The 15047-nt window shown below is 40.4% G+C and overlaps 1 protein-coding gene across 1 annotated transcript in view; it reads left to right on the top strand.

The window, feature by feature from the left end:
* Nucleotides 1-9068: 9068 nt before the first annotated feature.
* PALS1 (protein associated with LIN7 1, MAGUK p55 family member) overlaps nucleotides 9069-15047 on the top strand; it is a 55446-nt gene continuing 49467 nt past the window's right edge. The window contains exon 1 of the mRNA XM_059473584.1: nucleotides 9069-9192. The gene's annotated coding sequence lies outside the window, so the exon portion shown is untranslated. The remainder of the gene's footprint in view (nucleotides 9193-15047) is intronic.

Here is a 15047-nt window from a genome sequence, read left to right as displayed (position 1 = left end):
TGCACATGGGAGACTTACAGGTATCCCTACCTCAGCTGCTTGAAAGAAGACAGAAAGATTTTAGTAGGGATTGGTGTCAAAATCTGGATGGGCAGAGAGCAAAGATCTTATCTCTCTTATCTTTCCCAATAGGAGCAAAAACAGAAGAGTAAACACACAGAAAACATGAAAACTAGGTATGTATGTTTGGAAAATGAATCTAATATATTTAGTTTCTGCTGCTGACTTTGAAAAGTAAAATGTGTCATATTTTTGTCTTCAGAAAATATGCTATTGCAAAACATTTGCAGGTTTACTGTAGAATACAGGTTTTAGTTTCCAGACTTTTGTTTCTCAGATAGTTGTTCAGGGCTTTTGAAAGACCATTTCAGCAATAACCTTTTGGGTTCACAAAGATGGGCAATCAAGCAAAAGTGCATGAATATTCAGTGACTGAAGTGCCAGTGGTCTCCTTGAATGCTGAAGGATCTGCATACAGATAGCTTTGATTTAGACTCCCAGTATGTGAAGGAATCATATAGTGTGAGGCTCACTCAATGTTTCCTTTCTGCCCAAAATCAGCAGTATGTCCTGGCACCAGAAATCTGTCTTTTCTGCGTCTCCTGCACTGCCATATGCACCCTGGCTTGCACAGAAAAGGAGCAGATTTTTTGTCGGTGGTGTTGCACAAACTAAGCAAGTAAAAGTTAGATGGCAGAAGGAAATGAAAACTGTCTCTTATATAAGCATCTGCACCACAGCAAAGAAAAGGCTTCACCACTATCACTTCCCAAGCTACATGTACACATCAAGTGATGTGCTTGGATGTGTACTATGTTCAGATGTGTCATATATAAGTGCAGTCCATAACATTTAAATATCTCAAGTGTGCCTGCACCTGAAAACACGACTTATTACATAATTTACCAATATTTGTTTCTACTGCAGACAGAAAAGAGACTAAAAGAGCACCTATTTCATACTCATCCTGGTAGATAATGACATTACTAGGGCAAGGCTTATTTATTCCTGAGTTTGTTGGAAATGGTATAATCCTTTTTCCTACTTTTTTTAGGTCAAATACAATGAAGAAAAAAAGTGGGAAAAAATACTAGACTTCAGGTATGACAGTTTTTCTGCTATTTATTCACTTCCCTATTGCTATTCCTAATTTAATAATAGATGAGAGAAGCTGAAACTTCATGGGTTGCAAGTTCTTTAGAACTAATTTTCCTATGTACTCATTGCCAATAGATCAGCAACTGTTTGGCCATATTATTAGAAGATACCCTGTGCTTATTCCCTGCTTGAGAATATCCTTGAGAATATAAATTAACTTAATACTCTTTGAGGGCAGCTCATGTGTAATCAGGTTCCAGTCTGGAACACTGTAAGGAACTAGTGAGTGGCAAATTTAAATTCTTGATAGCACCCATACTGTGAAGAAGAGTGAAATAACATTCAGTATAACTGGAAATGCCAACATTATTTTCTATGGGGAAAAAAAAAATTCTAGATCCTGTTTATGAACAGAGCAAAGTAGCACTTACTGCCAAGGTGGTCCCAAAGAAAATGGTTCTAACAGCATATTTTCTGCTCAAGGTACTTTTGCTCAAGTAAGTACTTGAATGACACAAAATTTATGAAGTGCTGTTGTATAAATTTTAAATGTTGCAAAAATACAGATCAGCAAGAGTATTTTCATACTCATCAATGCACAGACTGGGTGCAGATGCTTACCATCAGTCTTCACATAAACTTACACATTAGAAGTGAAGAAGATGAAAATTGTACAATGTTGGTAAATTCATTATACAGATTTTGAGTACTCCTATATAAGGCGCAGCTGTTTATATTAATCAGAAATTATTATTTTGCTAAAAGAGGTAATAGGTATGAATGATTTCATGCCAAGATATGCTGCACATAGTAACTAATAGAATGCAATAAATTTAAGATTTAATTAGGAGTACCTCCCTCATAAGCTAAATACCACATCTGGAGGAGCATTGCACACTGCCTACAATAAAACATTTATTTGCATTCAAACAACCTGTCTGGATGCAAATAACACGGCCATCAGAAATAACCTTATCTTTAGGAAAAATGTTAAATCCATCAAAATATAGGGATCAGACGCCAAGCAAGGAGTGATAGTTCTCATGAGAAATTACATTAATGAGATATACTCTTTCAAATTCTGAGAGCTGAACTGTTGTTAAGTAAATGTATTTGCCCCAATTACAAGTATGTCATAACCCAAGATAAGATGACGAGACAAGACTGAAGAATTAACAAAACACTTCCACAAAGACTTTCTGCAGTGGTAAATGTGACAACGGTGACCATAAAGCTCATGACATTTGTTCTGAAGTCATTAATTTGGCAAAGCAAAACCAGAATAACTAGTCTTGAGCATTGTGCTTCTCTTGACTGACTGAACAGGTAGATATGGTCCTTTAACTGCAGAAACCACGATCACTGAGAATATCCTGTGCTGACTAAAACTGTCACTCTGACAGGCCTTGAAGAGGCAAGGTGTGGCGAAGGACTGCTGCCCCATGCAAGTGGAGCTGCTATTCAGCCTCAGTTTACTGGAATCCCATCTAAAATGCTCTCAGGCAATGCTGCAAAGAATAAACAACGTCAGAGTATAGTGTTTCCCGGACTACAACAGTGGGAAGAAGGACAAATTGCCTGCATTGCAAATGTAGTAAAAAATACCTCTTAATTGCTGTGCCTGGAGCAAAGAAAAATAACTCAGCACGGATGCTTGCTGGGTTACATACCAAAACAGTCCTATCCCGAGCTGATTCAGTAGACTGGTATGCAGTGCTGGCTCACCGAGCCAATACTGTCTATCAGCTCCTGTGAAAGAAAAATTACTGCTGGGAGAATGACAGTCATTAAAGATCCTGCAAGCAGTAGAACTACCAAGCATAATGGTTTTGACTATGCTTTTTAGGAAATATTGCAAAATTGAGCAGTATTCATGCAATATATTCCAAAGCAATTTTTGCAACTCTCTGGCAAGATGCAGCTTCATGAGAAGGTTATGGAATTGGCACTGCAGTTTATAGATTTATTCAAGGGTAATGAAGACCATCCATATAGCTCTACACAGCTGTGTGGAAAGGATTGTTCTGTTAGTATCAAAACAACATTTTCCTTCCTTAAAGGCAATTGTGTGGCTGCTACTGCTTTCTTAAAGGTATTAGGCAGACCAGCTTTGTAATTTATGGCATATGACACATATGCTGTAACATAGGACAAGAATATCATGGTGCTATCCCCCATAATTCACTATCACAAATCAAGTAGATATGCCTCCATTGCTTGATGGGTAAATGAAATCAACTGGCATTTCATAAGGAAGACATTATATTGGAATCGGCATGGACTTCTACAAAGGGACTGGATGCCATACCTGAATTACCTCTGTGCCATGAACTCCAGCTTTATAGCATGTGATGAAACGAGATAAGAAGGATTTTTCTGAGCATGGTTCTCAAAGAAAAAAAAAAGGTTGATCTCAGTTTCAGAATATTTTCAATAAAACGTACAGAATTAGAGATCCAAATAAAGCAGATTTTCAGCAACAATTTTAATGCTGGGGAACAACAGACATGCTGGCTGGCACTTAATTGCCCCAGATGTTGTTTATAATCTGCTGAAAGAAAGATGAAAAAAACAGAGGAATATTCAAGCAAAGGTTTTTAAAAGAACAATTTTGAAATTGATTCTGCCTCATACTGTATTCAAACATCTATGTTGTTAAAGTTACAACACAGATTAGCCACAAATCTTCTTGGGTCAGTAATTAAGGGAGAGGAGAGGAGAGCTATCATACTGGGATGCACAAACTGCAAGTCTACACCAAAAAAGACTCATAAAGCATAGCATGTAAGATTATGTCAGTGAAAACTTAGAAAAAGGGAACAAGGAGAATTATGATGTTTGTGTTTGTCTTAGAGTATCTCACACCTGTCCTACTGTACATCTAGTTTGCATTCAAGAGAAACATTTATTGCATTTCAGGTTTATAGAATATGTGAACTGTAGTGTCACACTTTTGAGTGACAAAATATAAAGCTCAAGCTTTACACTGCAGCATGATCAGATAGGAAGGTCTTGTCTTCAACATAATTACCACTACTGTGCTGCCTTTCAGGAAAAATGATTGTACCTGGGAAGAATCTAAAAACCACAAATTACTTACTTCAATAGGATTTACCACATAAGTATTTTCCTTAGGCAGTATCAACTGCTGAAACTTTAGTTGGTTCTTTTTGTTGGTTCTTCCCCTATTTTCTCACAGATCCCTGAGCTATCTCATACGCTGTTATTTCTTCACAAACAGTGGAAAAGCAAGAATCAGCAAACAGATACAGAGAGATAAGATAATCACTAACTTAGTGGGGGAAAACAGTGGAAGAAGGATAATTTTTATTACCTGTTCTTTCTTTTCTGGATTAAAAATAGTGCCCCAAAGTGTTACACTAACAACCTCACTTCCAGTTTTTATTTGGGGCACTCATCTTCTGGGAACCATTCCTATTTCTGAGCTTCAAAACCCACATTGAGGGATGGATAGTACTCCCAGATTGAAGACGTTTCTTCTGGAGATTAACCTTTTTCTGCAGCTGAACTGCTGCTGGGTTTATGACCTACTCATAAATAATATGACCTTATTTGCAGTTGTACAATTTTTTTATCTGAAGGATTTTAAGGAGTGGCAGAGGACACTACAAACCAGAGAGGAAGATGTTCTGGCTACCCAGATGAAAGTGAATGCAAAATGAGGTTATCCAATAGGAAATAAGCAAAAATTCAAGATGCTATCAAGGAGAAAAACGTAACTGCATTTGAATCCTTGGTATTTGTTGTCCTGAACAATGAAAAATGTTGAAATAAAATTGGATTCCTGTGTTGATTTCAAAATTTAGGGTTTCTATTGCTGGGTTATGGAGACCAAGAATTCTATTTTATTTTTCTTGCTTAATGCAGAATTTGGCTTATGGACTTTGGTGTTTTGCATGCTTCTTCAAAACATTAGATACTGAATGCAACCGGCCCTACATGTGGACTAGTGCTGCTGTTACATTCTTTCAGATGGCTGGGGCATGTGTCTACTTAAGAGTTAATCATCAAATTTGTAGCCATGAGATATCAAATTGCTGTAAATCTGACTGGAAAGCTCACTGACAGATGCTGTCATTTCCCCAGCAACACAGGGAGAATATATAGACAAAGTCTGAGCAGGCAGGAGCTCACTTTCATTCATATTCAATTACAGGTGACATTTAAATGTGATTATCCAAGATATAAGCTATCAATATCTGAAGGCCAAGGGAAAAATCTCTGTGAAGTTCTCAGAGACAGGAAGAAAAAAGTCTATTTCAATAGATGTCAGACATGAAAGTAGAGAGATAAAAAGAAGAGAACACAATTTCTCAAAGCTGTGCAAGAATTAAAGATCAAGAAGAAAAGGGTAATCAAGATAATAAAAGAAGTAACCAAACAAACAAACAGCAGAAAGGTCAAGAAAGAGACTGGAATAGAGAATCTGGCATCAGGCAGACAAGAATGCCTTAGGGATTGCATTAAAAAAGTATTTTGGCAAATAGAGAGGGACGACACCAGCTTGGAAGGGATCCAAGGTGGAGTTAGAAGAGAAAGTACATCTGCTATAGAATTGATTCTCCTGTGAGTTTAGAGATAAAGAGTTTAGAGATAAAGGGGAGGAGACTTATGGGGCAGACAGATGAGGATTACTTCTCGAACCCACTGACATAAGCACTGGGGCCAGTGAGGCTCTTCTGACAGCACTGCTTTTTTGCAACTGTCTGTAGAACCATTCATAGACTGCAAAGCATAAATATAGTTAAACAGTGACATTAAAAGGAATTTTCACATGATCCCTTGGTGATTTTTCATTTCCCCTCCAGAGGGCAATGGTTTCAAAGAAAACCTTTTGTTCTATGTTAGGCTGATTCCTCAGCTTGAGTCTGAATTTAGTTTTTCTCCTTTCTATCGATTGCAATCAGCCAGATTTAGAAGGATCACAATTATATCTGCACCCTGCTGGCAAACAGTGACACCGATTCATGTCAGGTTCAATTCATCAAAGATGAACATTTTCTTTGTTAAATAATATTTGTCTGTGGAGTTAATGTACCGATCTTAAAAGAAAGTTCTATAATAAATAAAGTTGCCTAAAATACACTGATTCTGCAGCTGCAAGCAGGATTTAATGTTTCCATAATCCCAGATAGTAAAAACATAGAAAAAATGTTGTCTAAAATTAAAATGTTCAAAGATCCAAGCTCACAAAAGGTATCACTTGGGTATTTCTTTTCAGTTCCTTTCTACTTAATAACTGAACACTTTGAACAAGAGATGGAACAGAAAGCTTTATACTACTTTGGTAAGTAGTTTTCTCATTTCCTTTAAAAGCTGTCTTGGTAGATCCTCACATGAAAGATTAATCAGCTAAGACAAAACAAAGGAAGATTAAAAGCTTTGATCTTCCCAATCATCATTCCACTGTCATTCCTCATCCTCCCATTCACCTTCTTTCTCTGTATATTTTCTTTTTAATTTGAAGATTTTGTTAAATTCAAGCTAAAATGTTTATTTTCTCAGAGTAATTTTTGTGATCTCAGCATACCACCAGACAGCACCCACAAGGCAAAATGAACGGTAAGAGCTGTCTGCCAAAGTGATTCAAAACAGAAAGGTTATCTGGGTCTTCACAAATAATGCTGCTGATCCTGTGCTCTATTGTGAATTGTTTTCAGGTGTGACAACTTCTTGGCCTGACAGAGTATTTTAATCTGTTGGATAGAATTAGCCAAGCACATCTCATTCCAGCACGATTTGAATGGATTTGCCAGCTGGGCGCAGGCTAATATTAGGGTTTCTGTGATGCCTTGTGAAAGCCAGAGGGAGGAGATTGGTTACCAAAGAAACAAACAGATCTTTAAGCAGATATATTCAAGAGATAGCCCAAGCTCAGTCTTAACCTGGTCTGGTAACCCCTTCTGGCAAAAAAATTAAACTTCAGCTACAGGTACAAGACAGTATAGGATGGAAATGGAAATTCTAAACTTGATGAGAATCCTCCTTTATTTTATTCTTTATATATTAAAGAAAATTCCCTTATCTTGGTTTAAAAATGACTGCTGGACAACATGCAAATTGGAGGCAATGAGATTTTCTGTGGAAAGGAATGTACAAATGCTATCAGCTGAAGGAAACTGTAAGCAGAATTTGTGCCTTTTTTTTTGTCTGACCATCCCAACCTTGGACATAGAAAAGAGAGTTCAACAGTAAACAGATAACCTGATCAACCTACCTACTTTTTGCAGCCATATTTCCTAGGAAAGTATCACATTTTGAAAACACCCTTTGGTTCTAAGATCCTTTGTCAAAGTGCTTTCTAAAAAAGGGTTCATGTGAACTTTCATGAACCATGTTCATATGAAGGTAAGAAGAACCACGCTTGGTGCTGCTCAGCCACAAATTACCAGTGTCATGGTTTCCCTCTCTTTTTTATTTCCCAAGTAAGTAATTCTGCAGTCCACAAACATCTGTATGTCCTGCAGTTCTCCAGTTGTGTTTGCTTGATGCAAAGCCCCTCATTATTGGTCAGAACAGAAATAGATGTTATATGTTAATAGATGGTAAATGCACTTACAAGGCATTATTGCCCTGGGGAGTTTGAGCCACAATGTGGATAGGTAAAAGGCTTTCAGACTTTCCTCTGCAGGTAACTGGGCAGGACATACCTTAGTGTCTTAAGCCTTTTCACACAGTAAGAAAAACCGTAAGAACGTTATTTTGGGACTTCTAAAATTAATTTTTGTATCTCAGGGTTTAGAACAGAACCGAAAGAAAACATGGTATAGAGGGTACCATTATAGAAATTGTGGATTTCACTGTGAAGAATGATAGCATTAAATGGCACAGATTTTTATATGGTTTAAATGGAAGCAAGGAGAGATGGACTAAAGCAGGTATCTCTTTAGGACTTAGTTATCTAAGAAAGCCTTTCTTTATTAGTGTGGTTACCGAGAACATTTCTTCTAATGCCTTGGGCAATGATCTAGGCAGGCTAGCCTGAAAAACCAGGGAAGTAAGGTGCAGTTTGCAGCTCAAAGTCAAACTTAACTGTTGCATACTGAAAAGACGTTTCCCTGTTCCTGAAAAACACAGCCAAGAATATAAACAATCCGGTAAAACTACTTGTAACCTCCTGTTTTCTTCATCGTTCCAGACGGTGTGTTACGGGCACCTTCTGTGCCTCAGCCTCCCAGAGGCAGAGTGGACTCTCGATGAGATTAAATACTTTTTTCCTCACGCAGGCTCCAGCCTGGCTGGGGCGTTCAAGCTCGGGCTGAGGACGCGGCAGCAGCAGCAGCAGCAGCAGCAGGCGAACGAGGGGATGCCAGGGAGGGTGGATGGGGAACAAAGGGCTTGCAGTGCCCCGGTGTGCCCCGGGCCCAGCGGAGCTGCAGCGGGCGGGGGCGGCAGCCGGAGCTGGGCGAGCAGGAAGGAGCGAGTGGCGCGGCGGACGAGCCGGCTCTGCTCGGGGCACGGGCTCCCGAGGTGGTCCCGCTCGGGGGCGCAGAGAAAGCCGTGGGACAGAGACGGGAGATGACGGCGGGAATGGACTGGACTGAAATGGGCTGCCCAGGGAGGCGGTGGAGTCACCGTCCCTGAAGTGTTTAAGTAAAGAGCGACCGCGGCACTCATCAGTGCCAGGGTCCAGCTGACAAGGTAGTGCTCGGTCATAGGTCGGACTCGACCATGTCGGACGTCTTTTCCAACCTGCTCAATTCAGTGATTCCGCGAGGAAGGACACACAGAAGCAGTGCACGTATCACGTGTCCCCTCCACCTGAGGGCAGCCCCAACCCGACAGCCCCGACCGCAGCTGCGGCCTCCGGGACAGCGCCGCGCTCCCCGCCGGGCCGAGGCGGCCGTGGGGCGGCCCCGCGCCTGCGCGGCGGGGCGGTGGCGCTGGGGCGGGCTCGGGGCCGGGCTGGGCCGGGCTGGGCGGCGGCTGCGCAGCGCTGCGGGGGCTGTGGCCGGGCGGCTCCGGGGACTGGGTGTGGGGACGCCGCGGGACGCCGGAGACTCTGAGTTCCAGCAGGCGGCCGGGCCGGGCCGGGCCGGAGGGGAGCGTGTCAGCGGCGGAGAGAGACAGACGGTGAGCGGAGCGCCCGTGCCCGGCGTGCGAGCAACAGGTCCCGCCGCGGAGCCGCGAGTCTCGGCTGGCCGGAGCCTCCCCCGCGGCCACGGCGCCCGCGCAGGCCCCGGAGTCCGGCCGGGCCGAGGCCGGGCGGCACGGCGGGGCATAGCCGGGCTCGGCGGCTCTCGGGGCTCGGCCCCGGTCCCCGCGCCCCGCTGGCGGTGGCCCGGGCTGTACCGTGGCCGCGGGTCCTGGGCGGGGCGGCCCCGGCCGCGGCGGCTACAGGTGCGGGCGGCGCTGCCGGGAGCGCGGGGGGCCTCCCGGGAGCGGCTCCTGCGGCTTCCCTGCCGCCCTTTCTCGGGGTGCCTCCCGGGAGCTTAGGCCCAGGAGTTGTAAGAAAACCTCCCGCACTTGGCTGTGTGCTCTCTCTGTGGACTTGTAGCGGGTTGTGTACGTGTTTAAACAAGGGGGAGGGAAGAACTTTAGGCCCCCCTCCCGTGCACTTCTGATGCTGTGGCAGCTCTGTGTTTGGAAGTTATTCCAGTGAAGTTTCTGCTTCGTATTGGTTTATGAAGCTTTGCAGGGCTACGTTAAAGCAGGTTGAACGTGAGCGACTTGCAGTGTGTTTTACAGTCGGTAGCGCACATCCCGCTCGGAGCGGCTCCGTGTGCCCAGAGCTGTAGTGGAAATGCTCTTGCGCTGCTGCCGCTTTCCTAGCGGAGGCATCGAGCCTGTGTGGTGGGAGGGAGACACACTACAGCCAGGCAACAAAGAACTGTGACTGTGAGCTTGGTGAGACAGACCGCGTGAGAAAATGAAATTAACTTGTATTGGACCTTACTGAGGGATATTTATATACAAACAAAGGCTGCCTAAAATAATAATATTGTTAGATGTCTCACGTGGGACAGATCCACGAAAATAACTTCATGAGGAATATTAAAAGGGGTAAATAAGTGATATAAGGGTATTTTCTTTTAAAAGTAAAGCCTCTATTGGAATTATTTAGGTATACACTATGTCTATAGCTCACTGAATAGAGCAAAATACTTTCATTCTAGATACATGATGATATATAGCTGACTGCAGTCAGGCTTCTAACAAGTGACTGATAGTGATCTTCTATGTGTCTGCTGCTTCTTTTGCCTATGCCTTAAACGGATCTCTCTGTCCTTTTTGAGGATTGAGGTGTTTTTCATGAATTTGTAAAAAAATAAGGTATCTTTATATTGTCTTTACACATGTGAGTCTGCAAGCTTTTGGATTGGACGGGTTGTCCAAATTTTCACAGTACATTATTTTTTGTTATGATCATATTAGGGCTGTTACTACACATCTGAATGCCAAACGATTTAGAGTCGGGCTGGATGATACACATGTCAACTCTTTTCCAACATGCTGTGCTTAAAAAAAAATCCAGTATTTTACACATTAAAAGCTTAAGTAATGGTTAGCATTGTCGACACTTTTAAGAAGGCATCAAAAATAGCGTTTTAAAGCAGTGTTGTAGGATGTTACATTTAATTATCATTATTGTTAATAAAGTAATAGAGGTTTAAGTGTTAGTCCATGGTCACAGAACTCTTTTTAAAGTAGTTTTTCAGAGTTTACATTCTTCTAATGTGTGTCATATTACTTTGCAATGTGTGGAATAACAGTGGATGATGATGTTTTTCTGTATAGAGTTAGCTGTTGGTAAACACTATAATTTTACTTAGTTTTTATTGAATTTCTTCTTAAAAGTTCTGGACTTAGAAGTGTGCATCAAAATATCAGTAGACTGATATATGTGGCTTAGGAATCTGCAGGAGTTACTTATGACCTTTGAGGGGTGACAAGCATCTTTCAGTACCTCAACAGTACGTGATAAAGAACTATGGAAAATGCAATGCAGAGGTTGGGATTCATACCAAGAGTTATGGATACTGAAAACTTAATGTAGTCTGAAGTTTATGTGCATCCATATATTGATCCTTGTTCATAATTACATTTATTGTAATAGAAAGATTAAATTTTCCTAATACTTTATTTGCTGCTTCATTTGCTGCTTTAATTAGAATCTCCTGCTATTCTTAAAAGTTGCAGGCTTTTAAAAAACTTACGGCATTTTTAGATGCAAATTCTATTATGTCTCTTCAAAGATTGGATCTTAACATCAGAAGTTAACTGTTTTAACTGTTTCAGCTACTGTTTTTTTTTCTCAGTTTGTACTTTGAAGTGCAGTCCTTTTACAGTGTTAAGCTTTTAGAATGCTGAAGGCTAAAATTTCAAACTGTGTTACTTCCTAGATAGCAGGATTTGTGTTTGTATTCATGTGCCATGTTTAAAATTTTTAAATGTTTAACAACTGACATTTTTGAAGTACTTTCTCAGTCACTGTTGCAGAAATACTCGACATTACGGTATTTGGAAGACAAATTACTGCCTTGAAATGCATTTGAAAACCTCAAGACTTTTTGTAAATATTAATTAAATACTGCTCTATTGTTTTCATTTTATTAATGGGCAAAGAGAGGCATTTGTGTATTTGAAAACGTTTGCAGTATGTCCGTGGTAGAAAACTCGGTGGAAACAATTGAAGTTGTGGTTTAAAATCAGGTGTGCTGGCAGAGTTGCTCTTCTGGTGTGGTTGCCTACCTTGGAGCTTTTTTCAGTAGGGTGGTTCTGACAACAGGGGCACTTTATGTACACATCCTCTTTCCTTCACTCCCAGTACAGCTAGACAGGCTAGACAAAATGTCTTAGTATAGTTCAAATTAAAGTATGAAGCAGAAGAAAGAGGAAATTGTAACTAATTAAATTTATATCTGAGACTATTTTAAAGTAAGCTTTTGTTTGTTTTTATTTTTAACGGGAGGTGATCAGCTCTATATGTCTGTTGGTAAAGACGTTTTATAATGCTGTCTAATTGCACACTAACACATAGCTGTGTGGGAAGAAGAAAATGCTGTAACTCTCAAAGGTTGCAGCAGTTAAATTAGAAAGCAAACACAGATACCATCAGTAATGCACACTTCTAAAAGAATGCCCCAGTTCTGTGAAGACCTAATCTTGCACACTTCTCTTTTGGCAGAAAAAGGATGCAATGTTGCATTTCCTTAAAGAGGTGGAAATTATTTTGAGTACCTACCCAGCATATTGAGATTTGGATTCAAATCCTTCTACTCTTTAGGGGAGCTGCCAATTCCCAAAAGGAATATCTTAACTGCCAGACCAGTGAGTGTTTGGTTTGATTCTTGAGGAGTAGTAGTCACTTAGGAAGGGAGTGAATATGTAGCCCAGGGACTTGCTTGATCAAGTACAAAATAATGATATGGATTCAGGTCTTCTTTCCTTCTTACAAAATGTTGAAAGAGTAAAGGAAAGGGATTTTTCTTGGGAGTGGTTTATTTTCCCTAGCATGGTGTGAAATTTTGAAGACTTAAATCTCTGATCTTTAGGTTTATTCTTATCTGACTCGGCCAGTTCCTACTCAAGTTGAATATTAAATATCTGAACAGTACCTGTAACACTTCCTTTTCATTTTGGAGCAGGTCTTTGTTGTTTATTTGTGGGTTGTGGAGTCTAGTAGGTGGCATGGCATTTATGTTCCCTTGTGGATCTAGTTCTGCTTTGTTCTAAGACGCCAAATAATTAGATCTAGAAATGTAATTGTTTCAACATACCTGTGATTATTATCTGCTATAATAGGGCTGGTCAGTGACTTGTGTTTCCTTAAATTATTTGCCTGTTGCATCATGTATCTATTCTAGTTCTGGCAATAATTGTTTTCTTAACAAAAAAAAAAAAAAAAACGAATAAGAAATAGCTAATAGGTTTTGTTTGAACATTTTTAATACTTGATTTTGCCTCTAGTGTTCTATTGTTAAAATTTCAATTCTATGGTTGGAGAAAAGGCTTGACTACTGAACATGTGACAATACAGCTCATGGTCTTTAGAGTCTGAATTTGCTGTAATTTATCAGCACAGACAGTAAACTCCTCATGTCCTGCAGAGGTCTAACAAAAGAATAGATGTTAAACAGAAAATCTGGGAAAATACAGCTTTTCTTAAGAAATATAAGATAGAAACCAAACCACAATTTTCATTCTTGTACCAGGACGCATCTTCTGGGGAAGCTATTTTAGGTTATGTGTGGTTATTTGGCTGTAACAGATAGTTCAGAAGACTCTCAAATGTGGGAGTTTTTCTGGGGAAAAGCAGTTTAAAACCAGGAATGATTTCTGGCAAGGATATATTAGAAGTGATAGGACAGTTAAGAGGTCCTGTACAAAAGGTATTAGGAGCACTGGAGTGTGGTAATAGTCATTATGTTAGCATCTAAATCAACCTGGGTACATGCATCAAGTGAATAGTGAGTGTGAATTGTCTTGTGTGAAGTTGTTCAGTGGTTTCTTGAAGCTCTCTAGAAAGCTGAATTCAGTAAAACCATAAACCTTTGATAACTGGGAAGTGCCAGTGCAACCTCAGCATCTGGTCTTTGACCTGGTGATGGTGCTGGGAGGTGGCTGGTATGCATTCCCAGTCTGTTTCCAAGGATAACTGTATATTTTTAAAGTCAGGAAGGAGAGGCTGGAAAAGTATTCATTTAGGTACCAGTAGTTTTGAGTGGAGTTCAGAGTACAAATGTGTGAGCTCAAGGGAGAATGATGTATGCTAGTACCTGAGGGAGTCAATTCTCATTTTAATAGTAAATTGTGAAGAGTATGTGAGCTGTGTGATGTCATGGGAGTGATTTGTGTATATTAAAGAGGAATGCAACTTTAAAGAGCTTATCTGAAGGTAGATAAAATATAACTGAGGTGATGTCATGGTAAAAACACTATTAAGAGAAATTACTTAGCTTTTGAGGTTTTCTGGAGCCAAATTTTGATCTTGATTTGGGTGGCAGAGAAATCAGCAGGGTCAGCTCTCTGAATATTCAGGTAAAAACCTAAATGTTTTCTTGGATCTCAAACCTGAATATTCAAGTGTAAACCCAAGTGTTTTCTTAACTGTGGTGATCTTTACAATTAAGGTCAGTGGAGGTGGTACGTTTTGGTAATGCATTGGCTATTAGTCACTTATTTAGAAATCACTGGTCTTTAGTGTGGCAGAGGAGAAAACTAGGGCGGGAAGCAAGTTTGTCTGCATGATGTTTGTGGTACTGAGTTAAATTCTTTACTGTCACAGATACCATGGCAACTTTTTCTTTTGAATGTGATGCCTTTGTGTATAAAGCTAAGGCCTCACCTTAATATCAGATCATTCAGTGTTCCTGCAATGTTGTGGTTGAGAGCTTGTGATTGCCCTTGTTTGTCTTGTTTTATCAAATTGCCATTTACTTGTCAGCTACTGTTAATTAAACTTAAGAGAGATGAATTATAGGTTAATTCAGTGTACCTTGGCTAAGATAATTAAGGTTGCTTTTATAGAGAAACTGTGTTGTAGATAACTGCATTGTGCACTGTAGAAAATGGCAAGTCTCAGATTGGCTAGGAGAGCATGTTGCTAATTCCTCTGGTATGTCTTGTTTTCTGAATATTCTCTCATCTCTGAAAGCAAAGCTCAAGCCTTTGGGTTAAACATCGAGATTTGAAATGGGTGAGGGTTTGGATTGCATAGGTTTGTATGATATGGATTGTACTTCTTACAAATGTATATAATTGTTTTCAGAGAACTAATCTCTTCTTCCCAGTGTCTGAAAGGCTGTGTGATATCAGCAGAGAAACTTAAGTCCTCTCTTACTGGGACAGTGTAGCATTAGTGCACATCACATGCTTTCGCAGATCCTGTGGGATCCAGTGGTGATGGAATTGCTTAGTGCCACTATGCGATGACATTTACATTTTGTTTGAGTGATATTAAAAGTCCTCAAATGCAAGAGAGAAGG

Source organism: Ammospiza nelsoni, chromosome 6 (assembly GCF_027579445.1).
Source record: "Ammospiza nelsoni isolate bAmmNel1 chromosome 6, bAmmNel1.pri, whole genome shotgun sequence".
NCBI lineage: Eukaryota > Metazoa > Chordata > Aves > Passeriformes > Passerellidae > Ammospiza > Ammospiza nelsoni.
This window is presented reverse-complemented; position numbering and strand designations above follow the sequence as displayed.